Consider the following 25,790-nt stretch of genomic DNA (forward strand, 5'->3'; position numbering starts at 1 on the left):
CTGGAGTTGTAGCTGCTGGCCTACACCACAGCCACATCAACACTAGATCCCAGCTGCTTCTGCAACCTACACCACAGCTCATGGCAGTGCTGGCTCCATAACCCACTGAGCGAGGCCTAGGATCAAACCTACATCATCATGGATACTAGACTCTTTCATTACTGCTGAACCACAATGGGAACTCTGGTTACACCTCTAAGTTTGATACAATTATTACTCATTTATTGATGCAAAATTATTTATTTATTTATTTACTTATTTATTTTTGGCTTTTTAGGGCCACACTCTTGGCATATGGAAGTTCCCAGGCTAGGGGTAGAATTGGAGCTGCAACTGCCGGCCTACACCACAGCTATAGCAACTTGGGATCCAAGCTGTGTCTGCAACCTGCACCACCTACACTACAGCTCATGGCACCACTGGATCCTTCACCCATTGAGCAAGGCCAGGGATTGAACCTGCATCTACATGGATACTGGTTGGATTCATTTCCACTTCGCCACAATGGGAACTCCATTGATGCGAATTTTAAAAAGTGGAATTTTTTTCACACTGTAGATTTATTTTCAGTGTGTCAATAAAAAAGAGACTAAGGTACCAAAGAACTGGGGCTAGAACTGTTTTCTTATACTGATGGTCTTTTGCTTGAGTTAGAGAGATAGTATAAGTGGTTTAGAACCTGAGAACTTGGGAGCCAGACTGTGTGGGGTGGCATCTGCACCCCATTTACTAGCTGGGTAGCTTTGGGTAAGTTACTTGACTTCTCTGTGTCTCATTAAAATGATAATAACATTTGTACATTTCTTAGAGCGTTGTCGTGACAGTGAAATGAATTTATGTACATAAAGGTCCCTATGATAGTATCTGCCACATAGTAAATCCTCTGTAAATGTTAATTGCTGCTAATGTTGGTTTTTTTGTTATTAGTACATATTCTAGATTTCTTCAAGGAATGCTTTTCTTATCACTCGTTTTATTTATTTATTTATTTATTTTATTTTTTGGCTGTGGCATGCAGCAGCTTGATGTGGGATCTCAGTTCCCAGACCAGGGATTGAACCCAGGTTGCAGTGTGAAGCAGTGTAAGCACCAAGTCCTAACCACTAGGCCACCAGGGAACGCCATTATTTCTTTTTTTAAAAAAACTTCATGAGTGTGTGTCTCTGTGTAGACAGTCATTCATCGTACTGTTGAACATTAATTCTGTGCTAATTACTGTGCTGGGCTGGGGGATAAAGAGCTCTTGTGGGGTTTTAATGGGGAGACATACTTAAATTATTATAAAGCATTGTAATAAGTGCTAATAGATACACTGAGGAAGAGTGTGAGCACAAAAGAAAAAGTAACTAATTCTGTGGTAAGAGGTGAGGAAGAGAGAGAGTGGAGATTGTCGAAGCCCTCACAGAAGCTGGAGTGACTCAGGCAAGGAGGAGTAAGGGAGAGAAGGCATTTTCAGAGATAGGGACCAGGCAAATGCAAGAGCATGAAGCAGCCTAGCATAGCATAGGGGAATTTTATTTCCGCATGTGGATAGGGGTAGTTAGAAGAGATGAGACTGGAAAGGATTTTGGACTTTGTATAGAAGACACCATGGAGAGTTTTAAATGGTTGTATTTGTAATAAGGAAAACCCTCCAAAAATATTTTCCCCAGATAGTCTTCAGAAAAAATAAATCTGGTGAGTCTGTCTTCTGTTTAAAATCTTTTGATGACTGCTCAGTGCCTGTGGGGATGGCCAGACTCTGCCTTGGCATGCAAAGCCCATACTGCTCCGGTTTCTTCACACCATTTCAGTCTCATCTCCACATACTTGCTTACATACACTGACCTTGCCACCCTCCCTAATTGCATTTTTCATCAATTTTCATGTTCTTTTATCCCTTCATTACTCTGTAGAATGAATTCTGCTCAGGGTGTCCTACCATCATCACCCGTCCCCATTGCACAGTTTAGGAGTTACTTGCTTGCTTTTTTCCCGTCTTCCAAAGCATCCCATGCTAATAAAGAAAATGGGCTTTTGAATTGGACCATCATTTAAACCTTGGACTCCTCTACTCGTGAAGGGGAGATCTTGTACAAAATTTAAAGCTCTGTGACACTCTTCTGTTTTATGTAAATCGAGTGCACAATGTACAGATAAATTACATTGCCGTAGAAGGATTACATGAAATACTGTGCTTGAAGCCTTCACCACAGTACCAGCATTCGTTTGGTATGTAGTAGCTATCTCATTACAGATCCCTGCAGAATTTATTTACATTGTTTTTGTGATTTGTTTACCTGACTTCTCCCCAGCTGGACTGAGCTCCTTAGGGTGGAGATTTTGTTTTATTTCTTAGTGTGTAGGGCGTACATGAATGTTGATGCTTGGTATGTGTTCAGTAATATATGTTAACTGCTTGGTGGCTGTATAGAGAGGATGGCTCCATAAAGGGAGAGACTAACTAGAAAGTAATAACTTTTTAGTTCCTGAAGTTGTTGAACATTACAATCATTTGAAATCCTTAAAAAGAAGAAAAGAAAAAAAGATTCCCAGGTCCCTGCATTATATCAGAATTGCTGAATCTCTGGTTGTCAGTCTAGGGGATGATGAAAGCTTGAATTCAGGCAATGGCTTTGAGGACAGAGAAAGAATAACTTTCAAGAAAGTTAAGAGATGGAATTAATAGGATTTGTTGACTTGTGAGTAGTTTAGGTGGAATGGACTAAGGTGAAGAATAGAGGATGAGGAAGAACAGGTTTCAGGAGGAAGGTGAGTGTGAAGCAGAGGTGTGGACGTCAGTGGAGATGTTCACCACACACGTGGAAATAGAGGTCCAGCACTCAAGAGACAGTGGAGGCAAGTATTAGATACGTGTGAATGTTGGAGAGATGTATATAGTCAAAGACTGAGAAGTGTCCACTGAAAGGAACAGTGAGGTTATACCTAGTTCAGTTTCAGGAGGATCGTAGGGAGAAGCGATTGGCTGGGAAGTGTGGGAAGTAAGGAAAGAGAAATAGGGTTTACAGACTATTCTTCCAAGCTATGGAGCAGAGGAAACAGTAACTAAAACTTAAATGCATGAACGTAATCTGACATCCTTGGACAATATTCTAGTAAGTGTTTTTTACTTTCAAGGGGTATAAACTTCCTCAAATCAGTTTAAGTTGAAAGAAGAATTTATTGGAACGTTTCAGAGTGATCTCTGAACAAGAATTGCTGAATCGTTGGATCTCTAGACAGTAGGACTTAGGATGGTGTCAGGGACAGAGGCAGTGTTCTTTTCTGTTTCACCCAATTTTCTTTTTTTAAAATTTTTTTTTACTGATTGATTGATTTCTGCTTTTCATGGCCGCACCCATGGCATGTGGATGTTCCCAGGCGAGGGTGAAATTGGAGCTCCAGCTGTCAGCCTGCATCACAGCTCATGGCAATGCTGGATCCCCTGCCCGCTGAGCGAGGCCGGGGATCAAACCCGCATCCTCATGGTTACTAGTTGGATTTGTTTCCATTGCACCGCAACCGGGACTCCTCTCACACATTTTCATGCTGGCGTTTTGTTTCTGCCACCTCTGTGTACATCCTCCTCGTTGCTGCATGGCTCATGATGCTCAAGACCCCAAATGGCCATATGACCACATGATGGTACTTGCTTTTCACCTTACCTTTGCATAGCTGACTGGCTTGACGTCTCAATTTCCAAATCCCGAGAGAAGAATCTAAAATATCCTCATCTTTTCTCATCAGGTCATGTGTAGGTCCCTGGCTGGTCAATAATGGAGTTGCTTCCTCTGGGTCAGGGGTCTACTGCTGATTTAGTTAACTGAGATTGGGAGTGGAGTGGGGTCATATGATGCCAGGATTCCTTCTAGGAATGGTGCTGCCATGAAACACATCTTTTGCAGATTGTCCTTTTAAAAGTAAGCTTTGCCATAGCTCTGAAATAGTGAATATAGTTCTGATTAGGTTAATTTGGTTCTACCTAATTTGCTTACCCTCCATTCTAGTTTTTTCCATCATAACTTCTGCATACTCGGTGTCTATGGTCTTTTGAAACTTTAGCTGGGTTGTAACTTTGATTTGGTCGAGTCCCTTCTATACTCTCACTTTACTCTTGCCTTATCTTGCTGCACTGTGTATCTGTTGAGTGCCAGTTTGTGTGGCTAATGAGTCATTTCTCTTCATAATTTGCAGTTCATAGGTCTAAGCATGGAACTCAACAGTAGGTCATTCTTCTCATTGGGGTTTCTTTGTCTTGCCACTGAGCCATTTTATTGGTTGTGAATGTCTACTGTTGGGTCCAGGTGATCACATCTGGTCAGTTGGCAATAGACATGGGGTCATATAACCTGGCTATCTTGGACTGTATTCTCAACATGGGCTATGGTATGTAGATTACTTGAGGTTGGATCCATGGCCATTGCGTGCACTATGGTTGATTGACATACTTAATACAATAACATGAGTTACTTAGTTGCATAGACCTCTTTTTAAGTATTGCATGACCATAACAGTAGATGAAATTTAATAAAAAACCACACTTTCCCTCATCTCAATTTTTAATATTAGACTGTGGTTAAGTGTTATATAAGCATGCTAATATAAAAGTTTTTCCGGGGTCTCAGTTATTCTTTATTTGGACTTTATTAGCTAAATAATATTTTGAAAATGTTTTAAGAAATCCTATCTTTGTAGGAGTTCCTGTCATGGCTCAGCGATAATGAGCCCACTAGTATCCATGAGGAAGCGAGTTCATCCCTGGCCTCGCTCAGCTGGTTAAGGATCCAGTGTGGCTGTGATCTGCGGTATAGGTCAGAGACGCAGCTAGGATCTAGTGTTGCAGTGGCTGTGGTGTAGCTCTGATTCAGTCTGGCCTGGGAACTTTCCTATGCCACTAGTGCGGCCATAAAAAAAAAAAAAAGAATTCCTATCTTTATAGTGCTAGTGCTACACCAAAATGCACTCTTGTGGGGGGCTGATAAGTGGTATATCAATATTGAGTTAGGTCTCTCATAAGGAGGTGTGGACTTATTTTGTTCTGTAAGACATTTATTTTTCTGATATAACCTTATATCTGTTTGTAACTTCCAAATATCTTAATGATTTAATTTTAAAAATAAAAAATATTTAAAAATAAAGAATCAGTGTTATGAAAATAAGTCACGTATGCCATGAAAATCTGAAAATTCAGAAAAGGAAAGTTGAGAAGAAGCGTAAGACTTGTAGCATAGTGGATGCTGTGCTCTTTGTAGTTAGGTGGAATCCCAGCTCTGTGCATTATTACATGTGTATTCTTAGCTAACAACTTATTTAGTTGCTTTAACCTTATATTCCCCCTTTGGCTAAATGGTAACTCTCCTTTTGACTTTATTCAAAGGATTGTTGTGATCACTAAATGATAAAGTATAATAAAGATCCTGATGTTGTGCCTGTCCTGAAGGTTATATGTTAGGTATGATTATTGTTAATAGCAGGATACCCTGTTTTCTTTAACAGACCACTTAGTTGACATTTCAGTAGTATAAAACTCAGTGTTCTAATGACATGATTTTGAAAGTGCAGATCATGTAGGAGAAATTGGTATTCCAAGCGTACAATAAGATTCATGCCTCAGGGTTATTTTGTTTTTGTTAAGTTTTGAGTAGAAAGGCACTGGAGCAAGTAGAGAAATCACCAAATTTGGTATCAAAAGACTTGAGTTCAGGTTCTAAATTCTGCTATCAGGATGGTCTTAGGCAAATTATGAGATTCTTTTGGCTTCACTTTACTTATCCATTCATGAAGGCACTGCTGGGTGATTTCTGAAGTGCTTTTTAGGGTAAAAGTGTTAGTTTTGAAAATCATGGAAATACTGGAATTTTGAGTCTGCAGATTATTTGCAACCCCAGCGTAGCACTTTAAGTGTTACGTAACAGATTGTTATACCATTTACCCTGTTCCCTTGCATCTTTGCTGAGAAAAGACAGTGTCTTCAGGAAGCAAGGATTCAGTGATAACATTTGATAGCTCATGTAAGGTGGCTGTCACTGCACCTGCCACATAGTAGGCTCCAGAAGATAGTAGGTCTCCTTTTCTACTGAGTTCCCTTCCCCACCCGCCTCTTCCCAGTGAATAGCTTTTTTTTTTTTTTTTTTTTTTGTCTCTTTTGGGCGCACCTGTGGCATATGGAAGTTCCCAGGCTAGGGGTAAAACCAGAGCTGTAGCTGCTGGCCTACGCCACAGCCACACCAACACCAGATCTGAGCCTCATCTGCTACCTACACCACAGTTCATGGCAATGCTGGATCCTCAACCCACTGAGCGAGGCCAGGATTGAACCCACATCCTCATGGATACTAGTTGGGTTTGTTATTGCTGAGCCCCTCTATAGCTCTTTATGGGTATATCAAATGCAGGTAAGGTGAAGTCACTGTAGTGGATGCTTTGGTGTGGGACATAGATCTCCCTTCAGTATGGTGACACATTCTCTTAGTTGTTTGGAGTCATGACTGTCTCACCCAAGTTTGTATCCCCTTCAGAACAGCCTGCACTTCATTACTGATTGATGTGGGGGATATAAAGAATCATCCTCTTGCCTTGATCAGAGACTAATATGAAGGGCCATTCTAGTTTCAGGACTCTTGGTAGGATTAGCTGAGGCTGCTGTTGTAACTGTTATTGATCAGTACTGTTTAATGTCTCCCTTGGTCCAGTCCTGCTGTCCCTGTGCTGGCACAGGTGTGCTTAAGAGCATTCCCTAATAAACCACCTGTTTTGCTTACAGATTTCAGCCTCAAAGTCTGTTTCCTTGGGAACCTGAATTGAGTCATCTGCTATTGGGATAGTCTTTCTCAGGGAGTTTTGCATCATAAAAGATGATAATATTCAGGATGGATTTTAATTTTGTGAATTTTGTGTTTTACTTTTTGAAACTGATATTCTAAATACCTTTATAACAGGAATCCATAGCCAGTAGATTAGAACTTTTGTTAGATTTTGAAGTCTTACATAGTAGGTCTTCAAGAACATTCTGTGATTTTTTTTTTTTTTTTTTTGAGCATGGCTCACAGATTCTCTGTTTAGGAAATTTTATTATTAGCACCTTTGCCAGTTTTCTCAAGTGATTTTAATATTTAAAAAATGAAAAGTGGTATCCAGGAGGGATGGGCGCCTATGTGTCGGCTCTCCTCCCCCTTGCCTCCTCCCAACAGTAGTAGGGTTCCTGCAGCGAATCCTGAAGCCTAGCCCATGGGCCCCCGGTGGAGCTGCAGCTTGTGCAAATATTCACATGAGAATTTGAAGACTCAGGTGGAGAAGGGTTCCATGTGAACAGCATCTGAGCATGGGTCAGTCAGTCCTGACAGATGGGCAAGCCCCTAAAATTAAAAAAAAAAAAAAAAAAAAAAAAGGCATCTTTTAGAACTAAATTCTTATTTTGATATATTTTTGTGTCTTCCTATCCATATTATTGAATCAAGACACTTGATACTCTAAACGTGCTTAACATGTAGAGATCAGTTTTAATTAGATATTAGGTGTTTAGTTATATGTTAGCTATGTAAAAATATTAGCTATTAAAGACTTTTCCTTATTATTGAGATAGTTGCATGATGTGTAAAAGTCAAGTTAGTAGTAACTTATTTATAATTTTGATAGTCTCAGTCTCTTATTGACTTGGTTGCTTTTTTTTTTTTACTGACTTAACTGCTTTGAGAGGTCAGTTACTTTCTTTTTAAGAAAATTTAAATTTCTTTTTTTATTGACATATTGTTGATTTACAATATTGTGTTAGTTTCAGATGTATACCACAATGATTGTTATATATATATTTGCATACTTTTTCAAAATCTTTTCTCTTATTACGAAATATTGATTATAGTTCCCTGTGCTGTACAGGTAAATTACTTCCATGTAACTTTGAGAGTTTTGAAAGCATCCATAAGAAAACTAAGCATAGGTAGAGATTGGAAATATATTTGGTTTTATTTCTGAGGGCGTGTTAAGTCAGCCACTTGAGGGCCTGCATGAACCATAGAATGAGAATTTTGGAGCTAGAAGGACCCATGATCTGGTCCTGTTCCTGTAGTTTGTCATTGAGGAAGTTGAGATTAGAAAATTAAGTGTCTTACTTAGTATCAGAGAGATGGACAAGAAACACTTGAGATAGTAGAAAGAATACTGAATTAGGATTTGAGAAACCTAAATTTTAATTGCACCTCTTTCATTAGATAGCATGGTAATGTCAGGTAAGCCAGTTAGACTTTCTAGGGCTTCATTTCTTTATCTGTGGTGTGTTACATTTGGAACATGATTTCTTCGATATTTTTCAGCTTTTAAACTTTGTTCTAGGTCTTTTCTTTTGGGAGAGGTGGACTTAATCATAATATAGGTGTTTACTCAATGTATATCTACCAAATGCCAGACATTGATTTAAACATTTTAGGCATACTATTTCACTTAATCATTACAACAGTTCTTTGAGGCTGACATTATTAATTCCATTTTACAAATGGGAATTTGGGGCTTACAGAGTTTAATTTACAAAGCCAAGTGGGTAAACTGAAGGTTGAATGCAGGTATGTGATTCCAGCTACTATCTTTGGAACCGTTCTTCCTAGATTTAGATGTACTTTTGTTTTGGAACACTTGATAGGCCCTGCTGGAAATAAGAGCTAATTGCATTTAGGAAAGTATATGCTTCTTACCCCCTTCTCTGCATACTGTATTGTATATATTATATGTATTGATCGTATGTCATTAAGTTAGGCAGGAAAGACTTAGGATGCCGAAGTATATTGTGTGCTGGCAACTTGAGAAATTTTGGAGAGGGCTGGAATCAGGTATGGGCCTGGGGGAGGAGGATATAGCCTCCTAGAAGCCACTTCCAAAGATAGGAGTTCCCATTGTGGCTTAGACCCAGCTAGTGTCCATGAGGACGTGGGTTCAATTCCTCTCCTCACTCAGTGGATGAAGGATCCAGTGTTGCCATAAGCTGCAGTGTAGTTTGCAGGTGCAGCTTAGATTTGGTTTTGCTGTGGTGTAGACCAGCAGCTGCAGCTCCCATTCGACCCCTAGCCTGGGAATTTCCATATGCTGTGGGTGCAGCTGTTCAAAGACAAAAAAAAAAAAAAAAAAAAAGAAAAAAGAAGAAAAAAAGCCACTTAACAAAGATCAATTGAATAGGGATTGCACTCAATTCAGCATTAATAATTTAACAACATGAGTGACTCATTAACATGCTCATTAAAGTTGTAGATGGCTCTAGGTTAGGTGGAATTGCTCACATTTCAAAAAACATGGGAATTGTTTTCAGTCGAAAACTGGTATAAATGAGTTAGGGTTAAATGTGGTATATTTGTAAAGAAGCTTACAATTGTATATGGTTTTATGATGGATACAAAAGTATCTATGGAGTTCCATGGTAGGTCAAGGTCATATTGCAAAAGTCTGAGCAAGCCTTCTACACCAGGACTTGATATAGATCTGGATATATTCAGTTTTTAAGAAGAAGGTAGAGAAATGAGAAGGAACTCAAGACAGGAAAAAAAGTAATTAGCAAAAATGAATTGTTAAGACAAGTTTAAAGGTGTTAAGAGTTGTAATAGTGCTTAGAATGAAAAGTACTATTGACCATTTTCAAGGTTAAAGATTGGGGGCAAGCAGTAAAGGACAAGAGACAAATTGTATATGAAGTTTGAAGCTGACAGGAGTTAAGGATTAGGAGTACAGAAGTTATAAAATGAAAAGTAGAAGGTCCTTCCCCAGTAATCATTACTAATTGTTTCTAATGTATTTTCCCACGATTTTTAAAATGCATGTAGCCACTAACATTATACAGTATGATCATTCTCTTCATTTGGGTTTGTCTTTTTTTCCCCCCACTTAATATAGTTTGGAGAGCTTTCAGCATTAGCACTTTCAAATTGCCTCTTTTGCTTGTTTATTTTTAATAACTATGTTATGTTTTATTATATGATGATTAAAATTCAATCATTTTTCAACTGAAGTAATTTAGTTTGTTTCCAGCTTTGCTCATAATCAACATTGCAGTGAACATGTTTGTGTACATATACAAGTGGCCCTTTAATGAATTTGATCGCTGGGTAATTTCCTAGCAATGAGTCAGAGAATATGTACGTTTTTTGGTGTTTGGTTTCATTCTCACAAACACTGTTTGAGAGTGTTGGTTTTCTGACACCCTTTCTACCAGTTAATATTGTCAAAGTAAAAAAAAAAAAAAAAAAAAAAACTCAATTTTTCTCAAATACTCTGAAAACCAGATTGGCAATTGTCATTTAGTCTTTTAGTCTCTGTTTGACTTAGAAAGTTAAAAAAGAAACTATGGAAAATAGAATAATGTAGATCTTGGAGTAGTTACATTAATTCTTTTTAATGTATGAAGACTATTGTGTTAGTTAAACACAGGTGAATGTATTTATTGTGTTCTCACTAGGAAATTTGATGAATACCTCAGTTTTATAGGGCTCCCATCCTCAGAAAGTGTCCTTTTCTTTTTTGTGGAGACGATACTACATTATATCTACGGTATCTAATTGTGTCTACTGCATAATAAACTATTCCCAAACTTTGGCTTTGGCTTAAAACCACCACCGTTTTCTTTGCTCTAGATTCCGTAGATAACAGTTTGGACTAGGCAAAGCTGAATGGTTCTGCCAGTTTCTCTTGGGGTCACTAATGTAGCTGGTGTTATCTGTTGGTTTGATCGGGAAGATAGTCTAATGTAGTCTCATGAGGATTGCTGATTGTATTCGTTGGGTCATATGTGTCTAAGGTTAGCCTGGGCTTATAGCATAGCAGAAAAGTTTCCAACAATTTAAGAAATTTTTTTTTTTTCTCTCTTTAGGGCCACACCCATGGCATATGGAAATTCCCAGACTAGGGGTCCAACCGGAGCTATAGCTGCCAGCCTACACCACAGCCCCAGCAACACAGGATCCGAGCTGCATCTGCGACCTACACCGCAGCTCACACGGCAGTGCCAGATCTGTAACCCAGTGAGAGAGGCCAGGGATTGAACCACAACCTCATGGTTCCTAGTGGGATTCGTTTCTGCTGTGCCGCAACAGGAACTCCAATTTTTAAATTTTTAATAAAATTTTTAAACCTAACTGAATCTCAAGTCAGTGGTATAGCCACACAGAGAAGATAATTATTTCAAGTGTTTTAAGAATATAGTGTGTTTTATACTACATAGCCTTAGTGAGCTATAGTATAAGGACAAAAAGAACTGCTTTAAAAAAAAAAAGTAGGGAGTTTCGTCATGGTGCAGTGGAAGCGAATCCCGACTAGGAGCCATGAGGTTGTGGGTTTGATCCCTGGCCTGGCTCAGGGGGTTAGGATCTGGCGTTGCTGTGGCTGTGGCCTAGGCGGGCAGCTGTAGCTCTGATTTGATCCCTAGCTTGGAAGTCTATATATGCTTCGGGTGCAGCCCTAAAAAGCCAAAAAAAAAAAAAACCCAAAAAACAAATAAACAAAAAACTCATTCAGTAATTTTTTTTTTTTTTTTTTTTTTTTCATGGCCTCACTCACAGCATGCATAAGTTCCAGGGCCAGGGATCAAACCTGAGCCTTGGCAGTGAACCAAGCCACAGCAGTGACAATACTGGATCCTTAACCTGTTTAGCCACCAGGGACCTCCCATTCAGTAATCATGTTAGCAGTAATATTAGTATTGTTACTTTAAAGCCATTTTATGTGTAGTTTAAACAAATAATTATGTTACTGTTAAGAACCAAGATATTCAGTATAAAATTTAAAAATGTAAACTCAAAGAAGGAAAAAAATCTTTTTTTGTTTGTTGTTTAGGGCCATACTCGTAGCATATGCAAGTTCCCAGGCTAGGGGTGTAATCAGAGCTGTAGCTGCCAGCCCTGTGCCACAGTAACACAGGTTCCGAGCTGCGTCTGCAATGTATACCGCAGCTCACAGCAGTGCCAGATCCTTAACACACTGAGCAAGGCCAGACAGAGAGCAAACCTGCATCCTCACGAACACTAGTTGGATTCATTTTCACTGAGCCACAATGGGAACGTCAAATTTTATAATCTTAAATTTGAACCTACATTTTGTTTTGCTTTTTTAAAATCTGTCTATCTGTACATGTGTCTGTGTTTGTGTGTATGTGTGTGTTTGTATCCCTTATCTTAAAGGCTTAAAAGTAATGACTACACAGAAGCAATGAATACCTGAGTACTTGAGTACCCAAGACGTTGGTATTTAAATAGGACCAGGGCTATTTTGGAGAAATGGGTGATTTCCATCTAGAAGTTTTACTAGGTGAACCTGGGATATGTTGTGCCACAAAGCAAGGGGGCTATCAAACACTAAGAGGGTACTGTCAAAATGACAAAAGTCACTCTGAAGGCACTTCCACTAGCTAAAGCTGGGACAACTTGCACATCCAAAAAATCACACTGACTTCAACTCACTGAAACCCACTAAATATAAATAAACCCATGAGTTCATGAAATATATTTTAAAAATCCATGAATTGCTCTTTTCTCAAGGAAAGAAAAAGTCAAAAGACAAATGGCTTCATTGATCACTAGTTTATCAAAACTTATTCTGAAAATTTGTAATTAAAGGAAAGGAGTTAAGCATTTATCCTGCCCATCCGGTATACACTGAAATTCATGGCAGCCAAATAGCCCTGGCTGATACTGAAAAATGTCAGTTAATAGATGCAGGAGAAATAAAAACTGAGAAAATCAACAGTTTGCAACTGCTGATGAAATCAGTCTTTCAACTTAAATGACATCATAAAACCTTTCCTTAGATAAGTCTTTCTGTCCTTTATTATATCTCTTATTTATACTTCTCTGCTTTTCTTGTGATACTCATAACACAAGGAAGACGAAAGTGGTGGTCGACTGTTACAGTAATGCCTGTCAATGAATCACACTTACGTTTTAACGTCCTTGTGATTCTCCTGTGTAATCCTCTTCCACAAGGGCCCTGGGCTGGCTGGGAGACTTGCCTTGGCTGACAGTACCGTAGCAAGTAAGATACAAGCAGAGACCTGAAAAGTGCTTGCACGATGGGATTTGCTGCTGCGGGGCAGGATGCTTAACCCTCTGAGTAAGGCCTGGGATCAAACCCGCATCCTCTTGGTTACTCTTTGGGTTCTTAACCCACTCAGCCACAACGAGAACTCCAAGCATTTTTGTCCTTTTAAAGTATACAATTTAGTGGTATTAAGTACTTACATGTCATAACTATCTTCTGAAATGTTTTTATTATTCCAAAATTGGAACTCTGTACCATTAAACAACAACTCTTTACTCCCCCTACACCTAACCTCTTGTAACCATTATTTTAATTTCTATCTCTCCGAATTTGATTATTCTAGGTACTCACATTAGTGGAGTCATACATATTGGTCCTTTTGTGTCTGGCTTATTTCACTTGGCATAATGCTTCCTAGGTTCATCCATGTTGTAGCATATATTAAAATTTCCTTCTTTTGAAAGGCTAAGGTTGAATAATATTCTGTTGTATGTATATACCATATTTTATTTATCAATTACATCCCCAGTGGACATTTGGGTTGTTTCCACCTTTCAGCTTTTTTTTTTTTTTTTTTTTTTTTTTTTTTTTTTGTCTTTTTGCATTTCTAGGGCCGCTCCCGAGGCACATGGAGGTTCCCAGGCTAGGGGTCTATTCGGAGCTGTAGCCGCCAGCCTACACCAGAGCCACAGCAACGCAGGATCCGAGCCGCGTCTGCGACCTACACCACAGCTCACAGCAACGCCGGATCCTTAACCCACTGAGCAAGGGCAGGGATCGAACCTGCAACCTCGTGGTTCCTAGTCGGATTCATCAACCACTACATACGACGGGAACTCCCCTTTTAGCTATTGTGAATAATGCTGCTGTGAACATTGGTGTACAAATGTCAATTTGAGTTGAGTTAGGTTTTAGCTGAGATTTTTAAATCAGTAAGAATTGTTATTAATAAGTTAGAGAATACAGGAAGAAAAGGAAACTTTTTCGTGGGATGGTAAAAGGTTGGTTTTGGATATGATTCATTTGAGGTGCTTTGGGAAATCAGAAAGCAGCTGGAAATGTAGTCTAGAGACACAGAGGTAAATTAAATCTCTCTTTTATAGTTCAGGTGAGAGATGATGACACCTTGAATGGAGTTATGGCAAAAGAGATGGAGGAAGGATGGATTCAAAATTTGTGTGGGTGATTGAATTAACTTTGGTGATTGGTTGTGAAGGTTAAGGAAGAGAAGTGTTAGAATTGCTTAGGATTTAGGCAAGATGGGTGTGTAATTTCAGGTAAAGAATGAAGATGGATTCAAGGTTTGTGAGAAAATGTGAATTTGGTTTTGAATCGAATGACTTTGGTGTGCTTTCATGGTACTCTGGTAGAGAGAGCAGGACAGAAAAATGTGAATTTGAAGTTCAGCAGCGATCTGGATTAGATTTAGAATTTTGTTTTTGCCTGCACTAGGGGATAATTAAAATTAAGGGAGTAAATTAGATCACCTAATAGTGTACAGTAAACTCCTTGGGAAGCCCTAGAGTGCTTTCTCCAAAATAAAAAAATTGTCTTGCAAATATACCTTCTCAGTTCATCTGTATGTACTAAGTTCTTAGCTTTTAGTAATAGGAAAGAGGTAGTTAGGGTCCTAAGAAATCTTTGATTATCCATTTGAAGTATAAGTATCAGGTATGTATTTAAAGCACCCTTCTTAAGGTCTGACTATGGTAGATGGCTTTTCAAACTTTCTGAATCTGTGAAAATTTTCCTTATTGCTTTTTATGGTGGGCAGAGGGTGATATAGAGTGACAAAATCAGTGCTGAAGGTTACATTTTAAAAGAAATTCGTGCAGAAGTCTTATAAGTCTCCAAGGCTTTGAGGTTGTATGTCATTTACTTTCTAATGCCTGTATCCTTCCCAGTTTTAGAAATAATTTTGCTTAATATAAGGTGTATTTAGTATCCAACAGCAATTTTTTCAAAGATTTTTATAAAAGCAGTAATTTATTTCTAGTCAACTCACTGTTTTCTGTCAATTAATCTACTATTAATTTAGCTTTTGCAGGCTTGCTTTGTTTCCAGTCTGGTTTTAGCTAGAGTGGTATGGGTTGTGCATTTGCTTATTAAGCATTTATCTCTTCTATGTGCAGACAGGTTATCCTTCTAGTCAGTTTTAGTGCTTTGAAGATAGGAAATATTTAGCAATGAAGTTCTTTATTTTTAGTAGCAATTAGGTTGAAAACTGAGTTTTATCAATGAAATTCTTGCTCTCTTTCTGCTTCATCTCCTGCTTAATCTGTTGAGAAGTGGGGAGAGTATGTTGACAGTTGGGAAGCTCTGACTCAGTGTATCACCAGATAATATAAAACTTTTTGTTATTCATCTATAAAATAGTTGTTCCTATATACAACTAGATGTTTGTTTTGATTCTGTTTTTCTTTGCTTAGATTTAGATTTTCAGTCTTAATTGGAATATATAGCTATTGGTTGCTTTGGATTACAGGAGTGCAGTTGTGATTCTCACAAGGAGATTATTAAATTGTATTCAATAAACAGCTAGTCTGAAAGAAATCAAATATGCTTTTCAAAGAAACTTAGTGTTGTTAAAACTTCTACAAGAGTGATACTACCTTTCAAGATATTGCATGCAGTAAACAATAGCTTTTTTACCCCAGTGAAGTGCTGTTCTCTTCAAAAACTTGTATATGATTTTTTGAAAGTCGTTTTTGCAGAGATTAATGCTGCTTTATGTTGATCTTATGATTTTTGGTAGTAGGAATGTGTTTTTAATTATCACCAACCTAGGGTAGCCAAATATATTGCAGATACCTGTTCTTAATTGGTTGAAATAAATACTCTGAATACCCTATAAACTTTTTTCCCCATCTTTTCAAATTTTGATCTTTTTGGCTGATGCCACTAAGCACTAAGGGTAGATGTTTGGTAACGGTAATCATTTGGATCTTTTTGTGAGGCCAAATGTTTTTTTTTTTTTTGGCTTCATCCATGGCATGCGCAAGTTCCTGGGCCAGGGACTGAACCTGTGCCACAGCTGTAACCAGAGCCACAGCAGTGACAATGTCGGATCCTTAACCTGTTGAGCCGTACAGGAACTCCCCAAGTATTTTTTAATTTTAAAAAATCTGAATATTAAAAAAAATAGCACCACACTAACAAAATTTTTTGAGAGGAGTTGGGTAAGTGGTTAACTAAATCATCAACGCAAATTTTATCCTTTCAGTAACATAGGTGAAAAATAGTAACAGCAACAAAAATAGCACTGACATAAAACACATCAGTCTTCTGTTACCTTTGAATCCCTGTGTTTATGGCTTTAAATAATTGAAGTCACAGTATATCTAAACTTTGTACTTTGCCTCTCTTACAAATTCAACATTTTACCAGAAGCATTATTTTTCTACATAGCCTTCACCCTTCTCATTTTTAATTGTCGAGTTTGTTGAGAGGGTATGTCACAATTTCATTAAGCTATTCTTTGTTTTGAATATAGTTGCTTATAACTTTTCACTTAAATTTTTTTTATTAGAAGTTTCTGCAGCGGTGCAGTTGGTTAAGAATCAGACTGTGGCAACTTGGGTTGCTGTGGAGGCACGGGTTCTATCCTTGGCCCAGTGCAGCAGGTTAAAGGATCTGGCATTGCTATAGCTGTGGTGTAGGTTACAGCTGCAGCTTGGATTCAGTCCCTGGCTCGGGAACTTCCATATGCCATGGATGTGGCCATAAAAACTTTTTATTACATAGGCTTCAGGAATTCGACATCTGTGTACAAGAAAGTCATCACCATCATAAGTCTAATTGTTGCCCATCACCATACAGTTGATCCCTTCACCATTTCGCTCACCCTCCACCCCCCTTTCCCTTTGGTAACCACTAATCTGTTCTCTGAATCTCTGAATTTGTTTTTATTTTATATGTTCATTTGTTTCGTTTTTCTAGATTCTACATATCAGCAAAATCACATGGTATTTGTACTTCTCTGTCTGACTTAGTTCACTTAGCATAATACCGTCAGAGTCCATCCATGTTGTCACAAATGGCAGAATTTCATTTTTTATGGCTTAATAGTATTCCATTGTGTGTGTGTGTGTGCGTGTGTGCATGCGCATGCACACGCACCCCACGTCTTCTTTATCTGTTCATCCATTGATGGACACTTCAGTTGTTTTCCTATTTTGGCTGTTGTAAACAATGCTGTAATGAATATAATGAATATAGGAGAGCACATATCCTTTTTTTTTTGTCTTTTTTTTTTTTTTTTTTTTTTTTTTTTTTGTCTTTTTAGGGCCACACCTGTGGCATATGGAGGTTCCAGGTCTAGGGATCTAATTGGAGCTGTAGCTGCCAGCCTACACCAGAGCCACAGTAACAGCAGATCTGAGCCACGTCTGTGGTCTACACCACAGCTCACGGCAATGCCAGATCCTTAACCCACTGAGCGAGGCCAGGGATTGAACCTGAGTCCTCATGGATGCTAGTTGGGTTTGTTAAACCGCTGAGCCACAACAGAAACTCCAGTCTTTTGTCTTTTTTAGGGCTGCACCCACGGTGTATGGAGGTTCCCAGGCTAGGGGCTGAATCGGAGCTGGAGCTGCTGGCCTATGCCACAGCTAATGACAGTCCTGGATCCTTAACCCACTAAGTGAGGCCAGGGATCAACCTGCATCCTCATGGATACTAGTTGGGCTCTTTAACCCCTGAGCCATGATGGGAACTCCAGCATATATCTTTTTGAATTAGAGTTTTTGTGTTTTTCAGATAAATACCCAGAAGTGGAATAGCTGGGTCATATGGCTGGTAGTTCTGTCTTAATTTCTCCACTCCGTTTTTCATAGTGGCTATACCAAATTATAGTTCCACCACCAGTTTTTGGATTCCTTTTTCTTTATACCCTTTCAAACATTTGTCATTTCTTGTCTTTCTGACAAATGTGAGGTGATACCTCATTGTGGTTTTGATTTCCATTTTCTCTGATAATTAATGATATTAAACATTCTTTCATGTGCCTGTTGGCCATCTGTGTCTTGTCTTTGGAAAAATGTCTGTTCAAATCTTCTGTTCATTCTTTAATTTGTTTTTTTGTTGTTATTGGGTTGTATGTTTTGTATATTTTGATTATTACTCACTTCTTGGAGATAATGATTTGCAAATACCTTCTCCCATTCAGTAGGTTGCTGTTTTGTTTTGATGATGATTTCCTTTGCTGTACCAAATCTTTTTAGTTTGATATAGTCTCGTTTGTTTAATTTTGCTTTTCTTTCCCTTACTTTGGGAGGCAGATCCATCCATAAAAACATTGCTAAGACTGATGTTAGTGAAATTTTCTTCTAGAAATTTCATGGTTTCACGTTTTAAGTTAAGCCTCTTTTGGGGCCAGGGGCCCTGCCCACCGTATGGAGAAGCTCTCAGGCCAGGGATTGAACCTGGGCCATAGCTGTACCCAGAGTGATAGCAGTCACAATGCCATTAGGGAACTCCTTATATTCAAGTTTTTAACCCATTTTGAGTTAATTGTTTCATTCTTTTGCCTGTGGCTGTTCTTTCCCCCCCAGCATTATTATTGAAGAGACTATCTTTTCTTTATAGTCTGTTCTTTGCCCCTTTGTCATAAATTAATTGTCCATATAGATGTAGGTTTACATTTCTAGGCTCTCAGTCCTGTTTCATTGATCTGTGTGTCTGTTTTTATGCCCGTACCATACTGTTGTGATTACTTAGCCTTGTAGTATAGTTTGAAATTAGAGAGCATGATACTTCTAGCTTTTTTTTTTCCTTCTTCAGATTATTTTGACTATTTGGGGTCTTTTGTGGTTCCAGAGACATTTTAGAATTATTTGTTCTAGTTCTGTGAAATATGCCATTGGAATTTTGATAGGGATTGCACTGAATCTGTAGGTTGCTGTGGGTATTATGGACATTTTAACAATATTAATTTTTCTAATCTGTTAACACAGACTATATATTCAGTTCCATTTTTGTCTTCAATTTTATTCATCAGTATCTTATGATTTTCACTGTACAGTGAATATTTTCACTGTTCATCAGTATCTTATGATTTTCACTGTAAATTTTCATGTACAGTTTTGTTCATCAGTATCTTACGATTTTCACTGTTCATCAGTATCTTATGATTTTATTCATAGGTATTTTATTCTTTTCGATGCAGTCATACATGAGATTGTTTTCTTAATTTTTCCTTCTGATGGCTAATTATTGGTGTAGAAATGTCACAAATTTCTGTATGTTCATTTTGTACCCTGTGACTTCATTGAATTCATTTATTATATTTATTAGTGCTGTGTGTGTGTATGTGTATGTGTAGTCTTCAGCATTTTCTATGTATAGTATCATGTTATCTGCAGGTAGTGATGGTTTTACTTTTCCATTCTGATTTGGTTGCCTTTTATCCCCACTCCACCCCCCCCCCTTTTTTTTTTTGCCTAATTGCTTTGGCTAGGGCAGCCAATGCTATGTTGAATAAAACTGACACTAGTTGTCATCCTTGTCTTGTTTCCTGATCTTAGAGGAAAAGCTTTTAGCTTTTCATTGTTTAGTGTGATATTAGCTGTGGGCTTGTCATATATTGCCTTTATTATTTTGAAGTGTGCTTCCTCTATACACACTTTGTTGAGTTTTTATCATAAACTGTTGTTGAATTTTTGTCACATGCTTTTTCTGCATCTCTTGAGATGACCGCATATTTTTTATCCTTCATTTTGTTAATGTGATGTATCATAGTTGATTTGTGGATGTTGAACCATCTTTGCAACCATGGAATAAATACCACTTGATGTGTGTATACTCCTTTGAATGTATTGTTGGATTCAGTTTGCTAATATTTTGTTGAGGATTTTTTGCATCTATGTTCAAGGATATTGATTGGCCTGTAATTTTCTTTTTTTGTGGTCTCCATATCTGGTTCTGACATCAGGTTAATGCTGGCTTCATAGAATGTGCTTGGAAGGCTTCCTGGATTTTCAGTTTTTTGGAAGAATTTGAGAAGGGGTAGGTATTAAATCTTTGAATGTTTTGTAGAATTTGCCAGTGAAGCTATCTGTTGCTGGGCTTCATTTTGTTGGGAGATTTTTGATTATTATTTTGATCTTCTTACCTAGTAATTGCTCTACTCAGAATTTCTATTTCTTCATGATTCAGTCTTGGAAGATTGTGTGTTTCTAGAAATTCATCAATTTCTTTTAGGTTATCCAATTTGTTGGCATATAGTTATCATGCTAGTCTCTTATGATCCTTGGTATTTCTGTGGTGTCAGTTGTAACATCTCTTTCATCTCTGATTTTATTTGAATCCTCTTTTTTTTTTTTTTTTTCTTTCTTGGTGAGTCTAGCTAAAGGTTTGCCAGTTTTGTTTATCTTTTCAAAGAACCAGCTCTTTCATTGATCTTTTCTTTTTTCTTTCTTTCTTTTTTTTTAAAAGTCTTTATTTCTGCTATGATCCTTATTATTTCCTTCTACCAATTTTGGGCTTTGTTTTTTCTTTTTTTTTAGTTCTTTCTGGTGTCAGGTTAGATTGTTTATTGGGGATTTCTTGTTTCTTGAGGTAAGACTGTTAAATTTAGTCTGTTTACATTTAATGTAATTATTGAAAGATATGTAGTTATTGCCATTTTGTTAATTGTTTTCTGGCTGTTTTTTTGTGGTTCCTCTTCATCTTTTCTCTTTTTTCTTTTGTGTTATTATTTCTTAAAGTGTTGTTTAGATTCCCTTTTCATTTTCTTTTGTATATTTATAAGATTTTTTCCTTGTGGTTACTGTGAGGTTCACCTATGGCGTTCTATGTAAGTAGTAGCCTGTTTTAAGTTGATGGCAACTTAAATTAGAACTCATTCCAAAGGTTTTATCTTTTTACTCCCTCCTCATGTTTTATTCTTTTGATAACACGTTTTACTACTTTCTATTCTATGCATCCTGTAACTAATTATTGTCATTTTAGTTATATTTAGTGCTTTTATCTTTAACCTTCATGCTTGCTTTATAAGCGATTGATTGTCTACCTTTATTATATATTTAGATTTAGCAGTGAGATTTTTTTTATTTTCATATGTTTTCTTTTTATCATTTAGTGCCATTTCTTTTCAGCTTAAATAAATCTCTAATATTTCTTATGGGCTGGTTTAGTGGTGATGAATGTCTTTAGATTTTGCTCATCAGGGAAACTCTTGATCTCTCCTTCATTTCTGAATGATAGCTTTGCTGGATAGATGATTCTTGGAAGTTTTTTTTCTTTCAGCACTTTGAATATGAGAATGCCACTCTCTTCTAGTCTATGAAGGTTCTGCTGAAAAATCTGCTGTAGTCTTAGAGGGTTTCCCTTGTATGTAACAATTTGTTTTTCTCTTGTTGCTTTTAGGATTCTCTCTTTATCCTTTACTTTTGCCATTTTAATTATAGGTTCGTCTTACTTCGAACTCTTTGTGCTTCCTATTACTGGATGTCTGTTTCCTTCCGTCAATTAAGGATGTTTTTAGCAGCTATTTCTCCAGATAGGTTTTATGTCCCTTTCTCTCTTCTCTTTCTGGCATTTCTATATTGCAAGTGCTATTCTGCTTGATGCTGCCCTAGAAGTCCGTTAAGGCGTCTTCACTTTTTAAATATTTTTTCATTTTCCTGTTCTGAGTTCCATTGTTTTATCTTCCCACTGGCTGATATGTTCTACCTCATCTAGTTTTCTGTTGAACCCCTCTGGCATATTTTCAGCTCAGTTATAGCTTCTGTTTGGTACCTTCATATATTTTCTATCTCTTTGTTGAAGTTCTCGCTCTGTTCACTTTTTGGTTGCATCTTTATGACCATTACTTTGAAATTTTTATCAGGTAGAGTGCCTATCTCCATTTTGTTTAGTTTGTTTTTTTGGGGGTGTTTTGTTTTACTCTTTCTATTGGAATATCTTTCTCTCTCTCCTCATTTTGCTTAATTCTTTTTTGTTTGTTTCTATGTATTAGATATATCAGCAGTCTCTCCCAGTCTTGAAGTAGTGACCTTATTTAGGAGATGTCCTGTGAGGCTCAGAAGCACAATCCTGCCTGTCCACTAGAGCCAGGTGTTCATGAGGTGTCTCCTGTGTGGGCTGCATGCAGTGGTGGGTCCACAGCTGCTGTGGAGTACTGGTGGGGGTGCTGTTGCTTGGCTAGCTATGAGGCCCAGCAGCAGACCAGAGTTGGACAGTGCTGTCACAGTGGGGTGTGCTAACTGGTGCTAATAGGTTGGATGGAGAATTCTGAGATAGTGTTCACCAGTACCAGAATTAGAAAGGTAGCATGACATCACATAAATGGCTCCTCCCAGTAACTCAGGCCCTAGGGAGCATCCCAATTGGTTCTAGTCTTTCTAGCACCTGCTTTAAGAGAGTAGGTGGGTCTCCTTCAGCTATGGGACATGTACTTTTCATTTTGGTGTTTTTGCACCGGCATTGGGCCCAGTCAGTCTGTGTGTCAGTCCTTTAAGAGCAGGTTTTACATTCCTTATAGTTCTATAGTTTTCCTTGGCGTATTCCCCATTAGTTTTCAAAACCAGGTTTTGGGGCTTCATCTCTCTCATGTGAGATCTAGGGGCTGGGGTGCCTGATGTGGGGCTCAAATCTTTCACTTCTCAAGGAAAAGATCTGGCACCTTTGTAGTCTTTCCCCATTGTGGATTCTGCAGCTGGGGTGTGGTTTTTGTATCTTTGCCTCTCCTACTGATTTCAATGCTGTTCTTATATTTCACTCTTTGTTAAATTTTCTTTTCTTTTTTTTTTTTTTTGTCTTTTGTCTTTTTTTGTTGTTGTTGTTATTGTTGCTATTTCTTGGGCCACTCCCTCGGCATATGGAGGTTCCCAGGCTAGGGGTTGAATCGGAGCTGTAGCCACCGGCCTACGCCAGAGCCACAGCAACTCGGGATCCGAGCCGCGTCTGCAACCTACACCACAGCTCACGGCAACGCCGGATCGTTAACCCACTGAGCAAGGGCAGGGATCGAACCCGCAACCTCATGGTTCCTAGTCGGATTCGTTAACCACTGCGCCACGACGGGAACTCCTAAATTTTCTTCATTCAGTTTTCAGGTCCCTTTCTGGGAAACTGTCCCATTTGTTGTATCTGTGGGAGGAGGTGAGTTCAGGATCTTTTTATGCCACTGTCTTGAACCCTCTCCCATAATTTTTCACTTTTGTAAATAATGCTTTGTGTGGAATGCCTATTTATCCCTGCCTGGAAAAGTTTTGATCAAACTGCAAAAATGGACACACAGCATCTATGACCTATGCTGCAGCTTGCAGCAATGCCAGATCCTTAACCCACTGAGCAAGGCTAGGGATCAATCCAGCATCCTCACGGAGATTAGGCTGAGCCAGAGCTAGAACTCTGGCCTGGCTTCTTGTTATCTACTCTGTGTAGGGTGTTTTGGTTCCTGTTATCCCATAAGAACTTTCTTGCCTCTACCTGCTTTAGGTCCCCAAACTCTATACTCTGTGTGTTTCTGTTTTATTTTTTGTCTACTGAGATACTCATGTTTGAGCATGATTCTGCCCTTTTTTTTTTTTTTTTTTTTCTGTCTTTTCAGGGCCGCACGCATGGCATATGGAGGTTCCCAGGCTAGGGGTCCAATCAGAGCTGTAGCTGCTGGCCTACACCACAGCCACAGCAACAAGGGATCCGAGCCATGTCTGCTGCGACCTACACCACAGCTCACGGCAATGCCAGATCTCCAACCCACTGAGCAAGGCCAGGGATTGAACCTGCAACCTCATGGTTCCTAGTCGGATTTGTTTCTGCTGCACCACAACGGGAACTCTGATTCTGCCTTTTTAATGTTTAAAAATTTTTAAATCTGCTGTTGATCTTTAAAAAAATTTTATTGAAGTATAGTTGATTTGCAATGTTGTGTTAATTTCTGCTATACAGGAAAGAGATTCATTTATATATAGTCTTCTTCATATTCTTTTTCCATTATGGTTTATCAAAGGATATTGAATATAGTTCCTTGCACTATCAGTAGGACCTTGTTTATCCATTCTATATATAGTAGTTTGTATCTGTTAATCCCCAAACTTCTAATCCTTCCCTCTCCCACCTACCTCCCCCTTGGCAACCACAAGTCTTTTCTCTATGTCTATGAGTCTGTTTCTTTTTCATAGATATTTTACTTGTGCCATATTTTAGATTCCACATATAAGTGATATCAGGGAGTTCCCATTGTGATGCAGTGGAAAACAAATCTGGCTAATATCCATGAGGATGTGGATTCAATCCCTGGCCTTGCTCAGTGGGTTTTGGGTCCCATCTTGCTGTGGCTGTGGTGTAGGCTGGCAGCTATACCTCTGGTTTGACCCCCTAGCCTGGAAACTTCATATGCTGCATGTGTGGCCCTAAAAAGCGAAAAAAAAGGTGATATGTGGTATTTGTCTTTCTCTTTCTGACTTTGCTTAGTATGATAATCTCTAGGTCCATCCATGTTGCTGTAAATGGCATCATTTCATTCTTTTTAATGGCTGATATTCCATTGTGTGTATGTATATGTTTGTATATATACACACACACGTACACATACCACATCTTCTTTATCCATGCATCTGTTGATGGATATTTAGGTTGTTTCCATGTCTTGGCTACCATGAGTAGTGCTGCTCTGAACATAAGGGTGCATGTATCTTTTGCTATTGATCTTTGATTGGAGTTGAAGCAGTTTAGTTCCTGGGCTAACTGCAAGTGCTATCTTGACTAGGGTTGTGGACCCTCTCTCTTTCCCATGGCATATTTTAGTGTTTGATATCCTCTACCCCATTCCACATTTCCAGTTTAATACCTTTCTATGTGTGTGTGTATTACTTTCTGTAACTGCACTTCTCATTGACATAATGGGGTTTCAGTGGCCTAAGAACAGAAGAAAATTCTTAGACAATTTAGCAACAGTCAGGGGGAATATGTTTAAAATATGCACATCAAATCGTTTTTTTATTTCCCATGCTTCTTGAGCTTACTTAGGTCTGCTTACTAGAATTATTTTAGGCAAGTATTGAGGAAGGGTAAATTTGGTGATAATAATAGGATTATGTAGATATTTGTGTGAATTGCTCCATCTCTGACAAGGTAAATCTCAGGTGAAAAGCCCCTGGATTCTGGAAAAACATGGTATACAGAAATGGGGAAAGTGCAGTTCTTGGGAGGAACAGCTTTGTTTCTAGTCTTTTGGGGATGGAGGCACTAGTTTTAAAATCCATTGTGAAATGTGGATGAGTCAAAAATGAATTTCTGATTTTATACAATTCTCTATATTAAGTGTACAATTAAAGGCTCTTTAACTTTTTTTTTTTTTTTTTTTTTTTTACCATTTAACAACTTTTTTTTTTCCTACACGCATAAGCCTATCATCAAATCCAGATAGCTGGCTTTTATTTATTTATAAATTCATGTCTCTGGAGTTCCCATTGTGGTGCAGTGGAATCGAATTCAACTAGGAACCATGAGGTTGCGGGTTCGATCCCTGGCTTCGCTCAGTGGGTTAAGGATCTGGTGTTGCCGTGAGCTATGGTGTAGATCACAGATGTGATCTGGTGTTGCTGTGGCTATGGTGTAGGCTGGCAGCTGCAGCTCCAATTAGACCCCTATGCTGGGAATCTCCGTATGCCGTAGGTGTGGCCCTCAAAAGACGAAAGACAAAAAAAAAAAAAAAAAAATTCATGTCTCAAGTATATCATTTTAGGGAAGAATTTTGCTTTGTTTTTTGTAGGAGGGTAGCTGATATAATAGTTAAAATTTCAGAATTTCATTGTGTTAAATGAATACAATAAAGACATACTCTGGGTAAGTTTAGA

The 25,790-nt window shown here is 38.3% G+C and overlaps 1 protein-coding gene across 1 annotated transcript in view; it reads left to right on the forward strand.

The window, feature by feature from the left end:
* Window positions 1-25,790, forward strand: part of EEA1 (early endosome antigen 1) — a 125,308-nt gene that overhangs the window by 10,274 nt on the left and 89,244 nt on the right.

Source organism: Sus scrofa, chromosome 5 (genome assembly GCF_000003025.6).
Source record: "Sus scrofa isolate TJ Tabasco breed Duroc chromosome 5, Sscrofa11.1, whole genome shotgun sequence".
Taxonomy (NCBI): Eukaryota; Metazoa; Chordata; class Mammalia; order Artiodactyla; family Suidae; genus Sus; species Sus scrofa.